The sequence below is a fragment of the Notamacropus eugenii genome, chromosome 1 (assembly GCF_028372415.1).
Source record: "Notamacropus eugenii isolate mMacEug1 chromosome 1, mMacEug1.pri_v2, whole genome shotgun sequence".
In the NCBI taxonomy this organism is placed as follows: domain Eukaryota; kingdom Metazoa; phylum Chordata; class Mammalia; order Diprotodontia; family Macropodidae; genus Notamacropus; species Notamacropus eugenii.
Window position 1 is genome coordinate 703,791,589 of NC_092872.1, and position 12,198 is coordinate 703,803,786.

At 41.8% G+C, this 12,198-nt stretch overlaps 1 protein-coding gene across 17 annotated transcripts in view; it reads left to right on the forward strand.

Moving 5' to 3' along the window:
* The first annotated feature begins 7,586 nt into the window (after positions 1-7,586).
* The window catches only part of BANP (BTG3 associated nuclear protein), a 264,208-nt gene continuing 259,596 nt past the window's right edge, over positions 7,587-12,198 (forward strand). For 3 of the 17 annotated variants that reach the window (XM_072636301.1, XM_072636296.1, XM_072636297.1), the window contains exon 1: positions 7,587-7,829. The gene's annotated coding sequence lies outside the window, so the exon portion shown is untranslated. The remainder of the gene's footprint in view (positions 7,830-12,198) is intronic. The other 14 variants (XM_072636290.1, XM_072636286.1, XM_072636292.1 and 11 more) reach the window with 9 other exon arrangements.

Here is a 12,198-nt window from a genome sequence, read left to right on the forward strand (position 1 = left end):
ATTTGCCCTGAGGCTTGCTGCTTCTTAAAGTTACCTTAATTTTAACTGTGGTAGTCATTATGTGTTTAAAATTTTTTTTTGTCCTTTTCTATTCTGAAATCTTTTTGTGCATGGTCTCCATTGCTCCAAACCTAAGATAGTAGGCTTATTTGGGGCAGAGGGGAACCCATTCAAGAATTTTTCAACACTCAAGTAAATTTTTGTTTCTAACTCAACATGGGTTTGTGATGAGTCATTTGCTTCTCTTCTTTTGTTTTCGGGTAGTGGGTCTCCCACCAACGTCTCACAATCTGGCAAGGGACATACCGTCTTTCTCCTGTATTGTTACTCCAAGATTGGAGGCAGCTGGGCCTGGATATTCACATTACTCAGGGTTGCTTTTGGAAGCAGCACCAGCTTTTCCCAATACTGAGATACTAAGAAAAGGGAGGAATTTATCATCCCTGCAAAATATAAATTAGGAAAGTGGATCATAGAGAGGCTAAATGATTTTCCCAAGGTCATACAGGTAGTCAGTGGAAGAGTCAAGACATAGACCTTTTGAATCCAAATCTGTTGCTCTTTCTACAGCTACATTATTCAACTGTTTAACAGGAAGGAATCCCCACAAGGAAAAGGCATAATGACATATAATGTAATCCCACTTTTCCACTCTCGGTCAAGTACAGACATTCTGTAACTGATTCCAATTGGCTTCCATGATGAAGAGACAGACTGTTGATTAGTTGCTTAACCTAAACTAGGGGTTCAATCAAGAGCCACTAACTTGCTAATGAGTGATTAGTCTTTATTCCTTCCTGGCTATGTTCAAGTGATGAAGAAAAGACTAAGACTTGGTGAAGGCAGAGGCCTTGTAGCACATGAACTCAAGGCCTTGGAGCTTCTGTCTCTGTCTGGAAGCAAAGTCCCCTGATATTTGTCATGTAGTTAAGTCTCCCTGTATTTACATGTACATGAAAACTGTCATGCACTTACTTCCTTGGGGGGGAATGGAAATGCAAGAGTCCAACCTCTTTTGCTAACTGTGGTCCTGTCTGAATTGTTTTTATCTCATTAAGAATGTTACCAATACAAGCTGGCCCCACCAGCATCAGCCCTTCAGTGTGTGGCTACCTGGATGTATTTATAATAAACTTCTTTTCATTCTCCTTGTCCTGAGGTTTGCCTCATTAATCAAGGTGAAATCCCAAAGAGAGAATTTTTCTTTCAACAATATCACTCGATCATTTCTTAGAGTTTTAAGAAATGTCATAATGACATGAACTTGGTATTTTCATTAATGCTTGTAACATGGCACGGGTGATGTCATACAAAGCAGGGAAACAGGCTTTCTAAGGGACCAAGACAGAGGCCTAAATCTGTATCTTCCAGCAGGAAAGCACCAAGTAGGGACTGCAATGACCTTATAGGCACATCTGCAGGACAGCTGGTCACATCAAGTCACATCACTACACTCATCTGCTCATGCTTGGCATTGCACTATGTGCAGTTCTAGTCATTAGGACTCCAGAATGCACTTCTTAATTAATCATGCTAAAGCTCCAATTAGATCAAGTTCCCAATTGGCTAATGACCTTCTGAATGAGAGTGTTTTTGAGCAACAGTGTCATGCATGATATGGATTGTAGCAGTCCTTGCACCCTTAGATTGATTTTTGCAGTTTATGATGTAAGGAATTGAGACAAATTGAGTTGAATTGGAGAGGAAATTATTTACAACTGCTGTCTTTTAAGCTGGTCCAGGGGAACTTGGGCTAAGTTTGTACCCCCTCTAAATTTTGGTTACCTCACAAAGCCTTGACTGCTGCACCCTAGCTAAGAATCTGCATGGGACAAAGGGCCGCTAGGAACAATGGGGAAAAGCAGCAGAGTCAGATTGTGGCAGTTCAATTCAATTCAATACAATTCAACACTGCAACAATATTTCAGCCAAATTGACTTACTTGCATTTTTCATTCTTGGGTATAGCATTCAATTACAACACTTTCTTTCTGCTTCCTCTTGGATTCGATGTGGAATGAGCTTCTTCTCAACTTAGAGAATTTTAGCTTCCTTCAAAGCTCATGTCAGAGACCACCTTCTATGGCTACTTTCTTAATCCTTCCACCGACTGAGGCTTCCCTCACTCCATTGCTGGGTCAGATATATTTTGTGTTTAATTTTATGCATATATGTGTTTCTCCCAGTGAGATGTAATCTCTTTGAAGCTAGGAACTATTTTGTTTTGTTTTACTTTTCCTTTCTGTTTCTGGCACTTACTAGTGGCTTAACAAGTGTTTGTTGAATGAATGAATGATAAACCATTGTAGGATAGCTAGTTTTGGTGGAGGGATTATTCACATAACAAGTGCTTCATTTTGAAGACCTATAGGTCTAGGGCTAAAAGGGACCTCAAAGTCCATCTACTTCAACAAGCTGACAAATTCTGATGCTCTTCCCCTCCCAGACTGATTATTTTGTGAGGGCAAATTAGGTCATCTTTTGGCTCCATTTTTACCTAGCCTTAAATCACTGAATGGGTGTTGCCTCAAATAAACCTGGGAAAGACCTTAGCTTAAAAAGGTCAAAGTCTCCCACTGCATCTAAGGCCATGTCTAATGATCTTGACCTATGTTTTGTCACTGGATTCTGATGACTATGGAGGAAAGAGTGAGGCTGAATACTTTGCACAGTCCTGCCTCGCTTAAATCCAGTTCACTTGCAAGTCAAGACTTCTTCCTCCTCATGTCACTGGTCCTCTTCAAGAAGGAAGGATGAATGATAATCCAACTCCCCTTATTTTACAGATGAGGAAGCTGAGATCCAGATAAGTTAATAGACTTGATTAAGATCACACAAGTAGTAAGTGCTAGAGGCACTATAGTTTTTGAATTTTAATACCTCCCACACATTCCCCCTACTGGAGGTATCAAACTCAGCCAGTTGCACTTTGCAAAACTCCCAGGTGGGGCCAGATTAGATTAAAATGTAATTGGGATTTATTTAATAAGATAAAAATATAATAAAGCATAAATAATGTTAATTTATGTTTTTCTAAGTTATTATGCTACCCACAGGGATGTTTCTAATTGAGTTTGATATCACTGCCCTACACTATATGGTAGTCTTGGGGTGAGACTATACCCTGAAGGACTTTCATGTGAATTCTAACCAGCCTGACTGATGACTGTCTTTCTGGGATTACAATTTCAGGAAAGCCCACCCAGGCTGCCTGAATGGGGACTCAGCTAGCTAGGTAACTCAGCTCCTCCTCTTCTGTCTGTCTCCCCTTCCCCTTCCTTCTCCTCTCCAAAGGAAGATATATTTGTTTTACTGGCTTGATTCCTTTATTTTTCCTCTCCTCTCCCCTCCTCTCTCCTCTCCTCTTCTCTCCTTTCCTTTCCCAAAACCTTAAACCTACTGCACTCTGAAGCTCATCCATTGGACAACACTAGGCACCTGTCTAAGGGCTCTCCTCTGGACCCTCCTGGGTCAGAGTGTTGCTGTTTCCCTCCCAGTCTGATATCTTCATTTTTCTTTGCCTCATTAAAGGGGCCAACCCCTGGCTACCTCTTAAACAGACTTATTCAATGAATGGGCATTACCTCACCCTAGGTGAGTACCTGAATAGACCTTGGATTCAGATGATTCTGGAGGAGAAGTGAAGCTGATGACCTTGCACAGCCCTCCCTCACTCAAAACAAAGTTAAGTGCAGTCATGTCACCATTTCTCTAATGGCATGGTCTTCTTTGGCAACAAAGGACAAACACAACAACCTTGTTCCTGGATGGGATCAGTCCAATCTTCTCTCCTATGATCCCATTCAACATACAGTAATCCCTTGTCACCACTCTGCTAAGCTGTTTTCCCCCATTGTAATATAAGCTTCTGTATTTGTATCCTCAGCCGTTAGTACAGTACTTAGCACATAATAAGCACTTAGTCAAATTTTAAAAAATTCATTCATTTAGTTATTAATCAGTGCTAACATTAATTGAAAATTTCCCATGGAGACCAGACAGAGCCTTATGACCAATTATCCCTGAAAAGGCTTCAGTAAGCAAAAATCTGACAGTTTTGGAGAGTTTAGTTGAATTGGCATTGTATATAACTGCATTGAAAATTTATAGGATGATAGGATTCAGGAACTTAGAAATAATCTAATCAACCAACAGCATTTATTAGGTACCTACTGTGTGGAAGAATTGTGTTAGATACTGGGGATACAAGGAGAGCAGGGGAACAAACAGTCCCTGCCTTCCAGTAGATCTGGAAAGGTAAGTGAGAATCTCGTGGTAAGGACCTTAAATGCCACAGGTTAGATTTGTTTCTAGAGGTCAGAGGGAGCTATTGAAGTTTCTTGAATAGGCTAGTGAGACGGTCAGTTGGGACTTTTGTTGTCAGTCATTTTGATCATGTCTTACTCTTCATGACCCTATTTGGGGTTTTCTTGGCAAAAATACTGGAGAGATTTTTGTCATCTCCTTCTGGGTAACTGAAAGGATGGTGGTAATCTAGCTAGAAAGAAGGAGGTTTGGAAAAGGGGTGGATTTGGGAGGGAAAATAATGAATTGTGTTGTAGACATATTGAGTTTGAGATGCTTATAGGATACCCAACTAGAAATATCTCATAGGCAATTTGTAATGTATAGTTAGAGCAAATATTTCTTTTTTATAGTTAGAGAAAAGGAAGACCAGAGAAAGAAACTAATAAATCCAAGTCACCCAGGAAATAGCTTAATTAAATCCAGTAAATATTCATTAAATGCCTACAATGCATAAGGCATTGTGCTACGTGGTTGGACATTTTAAAAAAGAAAAAAAACCTGACATTCCCTCTTCTAATAGATCTTACAATCTAATGAGCGTAGGAAAGCTTTAGCACTCTCTCCAAAGGCATAGTAAATATATTGATTGAGAAAAAGTTTCTCTTGATTGTAATTTCCAAGATGAAATTTTAGGGTCCCTGGTTCCTCAAGGGACTTGCAGGGCTTGAGTGGTAATGATGCATAGGATGGTTGGAGTAGGGGATAAGTCAGCAGTTAATTAAGGTGCCAAGTCTGTATGCTAGGAGTCATTAAGACTAGAAAGATCGAATGCCATGACATAAATCAGGGGGTGAGGGGTGGGCATCTAGATTGTCAACAGATGTTAAATTACTTCTTATCTTTATTATAATCTTAGTAAACATCAAATGGAATGGACATTTAAATTGCACTAAGATTTTTGAGATACCTTTTAGAACAGAAAAAGAAGATTGTACCTGAAACTACAGGATACAGCTGACTTTTCTTTTAAAGTCTATAATAAGATCAACCTGTAGCTTTTAAGGCTTGTCCTGCTTGCTTGGTTTACCTTCTTTTCTTTCCACTATTAAAATTAAAAAAAATTTTTTTTCCTTTCTCTCCTCCTTTCTATCCATATCTCCATCTTCATCCTTTCATCCCCATACCCCCACTGGAATAAAATAATGAATCCCTTGTAACAATATGCCTAGTCCAGTGGGAAAAATGCCCACATTGGCTAGTGTCTGAAAATGTACGGCCCATTCCTCATCTTGTGACTCAGCAGAAATTAGAAGAAAAAATCCATCTCCTCTACAATTCCATTGACCAAGCATTTACCTAGGAAATGCTTATTATGCTCAAAGCTTTGTGCTTGTTGCTAGGACTGCAAAGACAAAAATCTCTGTCATCAGTTTGGAAAGAGCATTAACACCTAGTGGGAATCAGTGAAGTCTTTTATAGAAAGGGGCACTTGGGCTGGAGAGTAAAGACAAGCTCATTATTTCAACTGTGAAATTTCTTTTTTTTCATTTTATTTTTTAAATTTTATTTATTTTTAATGCTCTACAATCACTACCATAAAACTTAGATTTTTCCCCCTACTTACTCCCCATTATCCCCCTCCCTCCCCAAGACAGCATACAATTCTATATAGGATCTACACATACATTCGTATTAAATACATTTTCATTATAGTCATGCTGTGTAGAAGAACTAAAATAAATGGGAGAAATCATCTAACAAACCAAAACATAATACATACACACACACACACACACACACACACACACACACACACACAAATGATCTGCTACTTTCTGCAATTGAATTCCATAGTTCTTTCTCTGAACGTGGAAGGTATTTTGCCTTAGAAGACCACTGGGATTTTTTTTTTTTTAATGTCCTTGCATTGCTATGAAGATCCAAGTCTACCAGAAAAAACTCTCGCACACTGTGGTCGTTGCTGTGCACAAAGTTCTCCTGGTTCTGCTCCTTTCGCTCAGCATCAGATCATATTGAAATTTCTCCCAATTGACCTATGTTGAAGGGCAATACAAGACTTGTACACTGACAGTTCTTCAAACACTTGGAGAAGATGGCAGAGTGTGTTGGTTGGCATAGAGCAGATGAAATAGCATGAAATCTGTTAAATATCAATCATTTAACACTTATCCAGGGCTTGCACAGCTCTCCCTCACTCAGATCCAAGTCAACTGGAAGTCATATCATCATCTTGATAACATGGTCCTCTTTGAGAACAAAGCACCTATGTACCAGGCACTGTGCTAAATGTCGGAGACACAAAAATAGGCAAAAGACATACCCTGTCCACAAGAAGGTTACAATCTAATGAGAGAGATGACATCCAAATTTATATACAAAACTAGTGGTACCTACACTGTAAAACAAGCCAGTAGAGGACTGTTTACTAGGGTCTCTTAAAAAGGTATAAAATTAAAACCTTAAAACCTTTTCAGAAAAGTAAAGTGGTTACAGAGAAGAATTTTGAGGGGAAAAAAGTGGTTTTGTAAAAAGTATGCCTTTGAAAAGTATAGAGTGTACATGTGTGTTTTTGTGGCCAAGATTGTAATAAACCTTTAAAAAAAAATGGAGGTCATCCCATCTATATAATGTTGGAATGACTTCTAAAATCCCTGTGTCTTAGTTTCCTCCTCTGTTAATTTAGGAGGTTGGTCCTTGATTTCTCTGGCCCCAAATGCTGACATCCCTGACTGGTTATTAATTCCAAAGAGGTGCAGCCTTCCAGACAAATTCACCAATTAGAGAGATCTCCATCAAGGGACCCAGGTCATCTGATCATCTGCCTGCCTGCTTCCAGACAAGGCCTCCAAAGGTCTAAATACAGGGTAAAGGAAGGACAGAGGGAAATACTGAAAATCACTTTGGAGGCATCTAATAACTAAATTAACTTAACTACAAGTCCCAGCATTCCATGCAGTGGGAAAACGGGCCAGGATGAGCAGACTACAAATCCCAGCATGCTCTCTAACATAATGACACAGATGGACTACAAGTCCCAGGATGCACCTTATGCCGAGAGCCATGCATCCTGGGATTTGTAGTATTGCCCTGGTGGTTCTTTCGGGGTGGGGGTTGGGAGTGGGAAACGACAGCAGTAAACAAAGCCAAAAGCCAATAAATCAAATTATTTCATCAGTCCATTTAAATGACACTCTCCGCCCTTTTCTACAGTCGGCTGAAGAAGCTGAGAGCACACGCTTGCGTGGGTCCTGGAAAATCAAAACGGGACGAGCCTGGGAAGAGGTGCGCATGCGCTCTGACTGAAGTAGTGACTAAAGGGAGCGGGATCAGGTTAAGGTGAAAGCGCGCGCACGAAGATAAGGGACGAGGCCGGCGCTCGCGCGTCGTTTCCTATTCCCTCTCCTGGCGGGTGGGGGTAACGCGTCTGCGCAGGTTTGGGAGGACGATCGCCGCGGGGGAAGGAATCGCGGCGCCTGCGCATTGCAGCAGCTCCTCTCGCGAGGACGGACGCCATTATCGCATCTCCCCGACAAACACCACGAGAATTCCGCAGCCCACACGGTAATTGCAGCTCCCGCAGCCGGTCGCGTCTCCACCTCCCCCCCCTTCCCGCGGGGCGAGAGCGAGAGCGAGATCTCCCCCTCCCCCGCCTCTCCCCTGCTCTCCTCTCCGGGCCTGGCCGGGCCCAGCTCCAGCTCCCACCGCCCGGCCCGGCGTCCGCCTCAGCCCCGGTGCGTCTGGGTCCGGGCCTCGCTGCGCCCCCCCGGACCGGAGCCGCCGCCGCCGCCGCCGGGAGCGGGAGCGTAGGCCCGGCCAGGCCCGCCAGGCCCTGCTGCCAACGGCGGCCTCGCTCGGGCCGCTCGCTTCCTGGGGATGGCGAATACCGGGGCGGGGGTGGGGGAGGCGGCGGCGGCGGCCGCTTCCTGGGCGGTCAGCCCAGGATTCGGGCCCGGCGGCGGCCCCAGGGACCGGGAGTCCCGCCCAGCCCCCTCCTCGACAGACGAGGAAACTGAGACCCGGGCAGGGAGGCGGCCTCCCCTTTGGGCTCAAGGGATCGAGACCCTTTTGGGGGAGCCTCCGCCTCTTTTACAGATGAGGAAACTGAGGCCCGAAGGGGAGGAGGCTTCCCTAGCATGGCTTGTGAAGTGAAAAAGGGCCCTTAGAAATGAGCTGGTCCAGTACCCCTACTTTACAGGCGGGGAAACTGAGGCCTCGAGAGGGGAAAGTGAAGTGACCCGAAGCCGTGCAGCTAGGAAACCCTAGGCCGTGCCTGAGATCGGGAGTCATTTGGGAAACGGAATATTCCCCGCCTCCTCCCCCCTGAAATGACTGGAGAAGATTGTTTAGTGAATTATTCATGACCCTCTCCCTACCTCCCCCCCTTCTTTCCCAAACATACAGATAACTGCGTTTCTCTTCCAGCTCACCTGATGCTCTGTGTATTGTAAACAGTCCACGTGTCTGTGACCCACTTTTGTACATTTTCAAAGCCCTCAGTTTCTTCAGTTGGGCTTTGCAAACAAAACCTTTATGCTTAAAAAAAAAAAAAAGAAAATTAGCTGTTTGCCTTTGCTTTTTTTCCCCCCACCACTGACTTTGCAGAGTTTGTATTAGAAAAGGAATTTGGATAAATTATAAAAGCATCGGGATTTATATAATTAAATACCTGAAAGTCAAATTACTATCGATTGATTCTGTGATTATTGAGCTTCTCTACTATATTTATACTGTTGGTCAGTATTCTGTCAGATAATACTTTTTTTTGTGAGTTTCGGTTTCTAAGGCAGTTCAAATTTAAATAATTTTGATGAGATTGGGGAATATTTAATGTTATTTGAACAGAGCTGTAAAGGCACTTTCCAGTTTCTGAACTATTATTCTACAGCATATTTGGAGAAGGGATAACTCACTTTAATACTGTGGTGCCTAACAAGACTGATTGTAATTAGACAGTGTGTTAAAAGGTGTGAATATCAGATGGCTAGGTTTTTCCTTTCATGCTCAGTTTTCACATTTTAGATTGGTGTATTGTAAAGTCTTAGCTCAGTAGTCTCATTGGAGGATTACATTCTATGGTTGTATGAAGAGTATACTAGAAGTTATGTTGGTGGAATTTTTTAGAATTGGAACAATATTAAATCTAAAGTATAAAGAAACTTGTGAAACTTTGTTCCCTAAATAAGATACATGGATCTTTGAGTTACTGATTGTTTATGTTTAGTCTGTTTCAGAAAAGAAATCAAGATGTAACCTACTTTGAATTTTGGAAAGACAATCATAGAATTTTAGAAATGGAAGGATCTGTAGAGAGCCTCAAAACAGTTCCTTCAGTGATTTTAATAGCTGACTTTTTGCCTCACCTCATTATTTTTGGGTATACTGATTTGGCTCTTTTGAATCTTAGCCTTGATTTTTGCTTTGGTCAGGTTTAAATTTTTTTTTTCACTTTTGGTAAACTGGGGCAAAATTCAGACAAATATACACCCACAACATGATTATTCTTGAGATGTATTTTAATACTCATACTTTAAGTATAATTTTTTTAGTTTGGTACTCCTTCCATAAATGTGGATTGCAGTTTCTCTCCATGTTCGTTTTCAGTCGTTGCTAAGGAATTAATCAATGCTACCAGCTTGTTGAGGTCTCTGGGTTTTGGCTTGCAGTGTAACAGCATCTTAACTGGGTCCATCCTTAGAACCTTTGCATTCTGGTAGCACTTGCCAGAGCTGACCCTTTATGGGGGTGGAGGAGTGTTGAGAACCCCTGGCCACATCAAACTTTGATTATGTCTCAGCTGGTCCCTCATGGATGTGTTCTTAACATAAGAACTTTTAGTTTGTGAAGAGGAGGGGAACATTTTCACCTGGGAGGGAAAAAAAAATTCCTGAAAGAGAGGGGAAGGTGGTGGGTAGGTGGAGGGAGTGGGCATTTGTTAAGTGCTTACCACATGTTGGACACTTTATAAAAATCATCTCATTTGATAATTATGCTGCCAAGGTGTGAGATGTGAGGGGAAGTACTGCCCAGTGAAAAGAGCTTTGACTGGAGGAATCCAGAGGTGGGACTCTGGCAGTCTAATTTGTCTTGAGTGACTTGGAATGGTAACTTAGTCTTTAATTTTCAGTACCCTTCTCATCTGAAAACGTGTGGGGCTTAGACTAGGCCTCTAAGGATAGTTGTAGTTCCTAAATTCTGATTATTTGTTTACAATAATAGAAATATTTGTGGGATTGTGGTGGGTTAGGTTTGCACTCCATGGCTGTGAAAATTTTTTTCTTCTAGGTGAGAAGTCATCTGAATGGCTTTGGCCCAATTATGACTCATGGCTGAACTTTGACTCTGCCAAACCAGTTGTCTTGGGAAAAGCTAGATTAATTCAAACAAGTGGCTCCCAAGGGGGTGAAGTAGAATGGTGTAGGATGGGCATGTAGCTGGAAAACCCATGGTAAACTTGAACTTATTGAAGAAAAAGAACTTTGGAACAGTGTGGTGGTTAGGAGGGAGACACAAAGTAATGAGAAATATTCTATGTTTCACTTGATGCTCCCATCAGAGTGCTGCATAATTGCCAAATAGAATAAAGATTGAGCAACTTGAAATTTTGTATTGTAGACTAACTACTGTCTCAAGAGTTTATTTGAATAGTAAGGATGAAAGATTTATAGATATATAGTATCTATAATATAGATATCCCTAGACATGTGTAATAGATACATTTCAATAAAACCCACTGCAAAGTGAGATTTTATTTAGTAAAGGTGTATCACTTGCTTACTGTGTGTAAGGCACTGGGCTAGATGGTGGGGATACAAAAGTGACAATTTCTGTCCTGGGAAGCTTAGCCTTTTGGGGTGGGGAGTAGGGGATGTGACATACATAGACAACTAGATTAGAAGATGGTGAAAGGGGCAAAGAAGATCCAAAATGTCTTACAAAAATTTGAGAAGGAAGGAATGGGGAAGGCACTTCATGAAAGAGGACAAATCTGAACTGTAGTTTTGAAAGAATCTGGGTTTTTTAGCAGGCAGTGTATTTTGGCCATGGAGGACATAGGCCAGAACATAGGACAACCTATGTTGTGTACAGAGGTGGGAGGTGTTGGATATTTGGGGAACAGTCAGGAGTCTAGTGGTTGGAATGTATAGGTTGTAAAGGAACTTAATATGGAACAAGCCTGGAGAATTAAGTTTGGAACTAGATTTCATATGGCAAACCCCTTTGTCTCCCCTTCAATTTAAAGGAAGCTTTTTGGCAATCTTGGAACCCTGGTAAGAATGATCCTCCTGATCATCTCTATACCTGCTTTTGTAGTTGACCTGTTGGTTACAGGGACTGAGCCCTGAGTAGCTAGCTATAGGCTACTTTGTTGGTCACATAACTGCCATCCCCTAAGTCCTAGTTCAGGAATTAAAATTTTATGAAATGATTAACAAGAAACAAGAAGTTTCAGAACAGAATTTTCAGGCATATATTTGATTCTTCACCTTTTATCAGTTGCTGCAATGACACTGAATGCCAAGCGTGGCTCCTGAGGAAAGAGCGGCACAGACCACTACCACAAAGCCACAACATGGGTGATAGCTAAAACATTGGAAATGACTCAAGTCAACCAGTATGTTGTAGTTATATTGACTTTTCTTATTTAAAACTGGTCACTAAGTCACATGTGCTTACTTAACTTCGTAATCTGTTACCTGTGGGACAGTTTGCCTCATTTCAAGACTGTGGCTGTTGTGCCTTGGTTGTGTGTTAGGGACAAAAAGCTGATGAGTGGGGTGTGTGTAAACTGGCAGAGTGGGAGCTGCCATTCCAGGTTCTAATCAATTGATGTTCTATTGCTGATTCAGACCCACTTTACTTCTGATCTCTCTGGTCTCCTTCTTTTGGGGTATTTCCCAATAGAATGTAAGCTCCTTGAGGGCAGGGACTC